Below are 2,776 nucleotides of genomic sequence, written 5' to 3' on the forward strand. Positions count from 1 at the left end.
GGAAAGTCACTTTTCGCAACGTTCTTTGAACGTTGCGGAAAGGTCTTTTTTTTGCAACGTGCATTTGAACGTTGCGAAATGTCTCTTTTTTGCAACGTACATAAGAACGTTGTTAAAGGTCACTTTTGGCAACGTTTAATAAACGTTGCTAAAAGATCTTCTTTTGCAACATACATTGAACGTTGCAAAATATTTCTTTTTTGCAACGTATATAAGAACGTTGCTAAATGTCACTTTCTGCGACAATTAACGAACGTTGTTAAAAACGATCCCACAACAACAAAAGAAAAACTCCTCAAAATCAAATCATAAGCCCTAATTTTTCCATCTCTCGTCTCCGCCTCCATCTTCTCTCTTCTCCGCCCTGATCCATTCACTTCCATCTTTTCCATTGGCAAGCTCGGTGGTGCAAGAGGTCATTGGGCATCGCATCCAGGACGTTGACTAGGCAATCGTTGGCTATGTCATCAACGTCCTCGCCAACGAGGACTTCGATTTCGGCGTCGACGGCGAGGGAGCCTTTGAAGCTCTAGGCGAACTCCTTTTCGACTCTGGCTGCATCACTGATGACTCTGTGTGCCCTTCATTACGTATGGAATCTTTTCAATGACACTCCTACTTGCATTTTAAGTTAGACTTCTTTGGTTTCTGAATTTGCTTGGAATTGGAATTTATCCATCAATTTGCTGGTTTTAGGGTTCTAAAAGGCGTTTATTCGTGAAATAAAAACTTCATAAAAAAAAAAAAAAAAAAAAAAAAAAATGATTCAGTAAATGAATTGAACGAAGAGATTAATAAGAAATTAAATCTTGTATAATAATATATATGCTACTTGTTTTGCTCGCGAATTTAATAATCCAGATGCTTCGATCTAAAGTTGTTAAGAACATATGCTACAACATTATATTATATAAAAAAAGGAATCAAAATTATTCCGACTGCCAAATTGATCAAAGGACCAATGGATGCCCTTCAAAGAGTGCAGCTGCCATAAGTAGCGAAAGCCTTTTTCTGTTCATGATTGAGACAATTACAATAAATTAGAATCGACACAGTATCGTAAATTTGAAAGCTAAACAAAGGAACAATAGAATGAATACCTCTTTAGAGTAGACAAGTGTTGCTACCCATGCATCCAAGGGTTGTCAAGTATCCACCAACGTTCCAAACAATGTCAAGGTAAGCTCCAACCTTGGATGATAGTGATGCACAACATAGCAACAGATAAACCTACAATCAAGCAATCCAATACATCACTTCCCTTTAAATTGTAAACTAAAATTTCCAGTAATCACTGGTACTAATCATAATTTTCAAATTGCCAAACATCAGACGTTACAAAAGAAGCATGGTTAAGTGTCAAGGAGAAATAAGATTAGATATCTACAAATAAACCAAATTAAAAAAATCAATTCAATTCAAAAACAGGGATTCTAATGTCACATCTGTAAATTGTAATCAAGAGGTAGAGGATGAAGAGGGTGCGGAGTAGAGGGCCACTCTATTGGCACTGCAGTTGTGATATTTTTAAACCGAGAAAGTGTAAATTGGAAAATTCTCACAGAAGACAAAACATTACCTTTGACAATAATATTAAACCTCACAGCCCAAGAATAGAAACCCATAAATTAGCGATTGAAAAATTCAAACAGAAAAAAAAAACTTACCTCTACATAGCCCAGCAATTCAAACCCATAAATTAGCAATTAATCAAATCTAACAGAGAAAAAATTTACCTCTACCACTAATATTGTACTCCACGATTGGAGAGATCGAATTGCAAGGACACGCCAGCTAAAACCCCGACTGTTTTAATTTGCACTGACCAGCACTGAAAAATTGTATGGAAACAACATCCAATGTTAGATTAACAAATTAAAAGGCTTGTGTAGACGAAATCAAATGACATAACGAAGATTGTCGTTTCCCTTCCAAACGAAGGAAAGGAAGATAGATGGATAGTGTTTGTGTTGTTCTAAGAACCGTCACAACAAAACCATATATGTCTAAATTCCTTCTGACTTCTTTCATGATCGAGAGAGAAGAAGAGAAATGATCGGATTTTCCAGAGATTTTGTTTGCCTCTTTTCTACTATTGAGTGAGAAAATTAGTGTTAGTATCAAATGGCCTTGGGTAACATATCCATTTGCCAGAGGATAAAAGATGAGGAAATTTCTATGTCCAATTCCATCTAGTCCTTCGTAAAAATGTTCACATTTTTTCCAATATCCATTTTTAATTATTTAAACAAAAATACCCCTTTTAGGAAATTCTATTTTCAGTCCAAGACTCCTGTTCATTTCCCCCCAAATTAATCCCAATTTCATAACCCTTAAATTTCAAATCGATTATATTTACTTGCTGTGAAATCTGAAGGAGCGATTGGAAGGGATCTAGGGTGATTTCGTGGCTGAAGGAGAAGGAAGGGACCGTCGGCTGGCAATTGGGGATTGGGCGAAGCTGAAGGGAAGGTAACGACAAGTCCACAGCGTAACAGTGTTTTCTGTGGAATGTGAGTCATTTCTCTTCTCCTTTTTTTTTTTTTGTTTTATGCCATTACATCCATGATTTCTCATCTATGTTATATGATTTGTGAATGTTGAAAAATTTGAATGTTGAGTTTGAGTTGAGTGTTGACTTGGACTGATCACTATTGCGATGTTGTCTATTACCTGTTGGAACTTGGAAGACGAAGTTGGAAATACTTGGAACTTGGGTTTGGCTGTTTGGGTCACTTTGAAAAAATATTTTATTTTTGGGTGTTCTTCTAAGTCA

The 2,776-nt window shown here is 36.3% G+C and overlaps 1 long non-coding RNA gene across 1 annotated transcript; it reads right to left on the reverse strand.

Annotated features, from left to right (window-relative positions):
* Window positions 1-740: 740 nt before the first annotated feature.
* Window positions 741-2,170, reverse strand: LOC111376795. Its single transcript, XR_002699554.1, has 3 exons — window positions 1,737-2,170; window positions 1,101-1,230; window positions 741-1,011 (listed from the first exon to the last, which is right to left on the reverse strand). It is a non-coding gene; the product is annotated as an uncharacterized LOC111376795 (long non-coding RNA).
* Between the last annotated feature and the right edge of the window lie 606 nt (window positions 2,171-2,776).

Source organism: Olea europaea, unplaced genomic scaffold (assembly GCF_002742605.1).
Source record: "Olea europaea var. sylvestris unplaced genomic scaffold, O_europaea_v1 scaffold1561, whole genome shotgun sequence".
NCBI classification, from domain to species: domain Eukaryota; kingdom Viridiplantae; phylum Streptophyta; class Magnoliopsida; order Lamiales; family Oleaceae; genus Olea; species Olea europaea.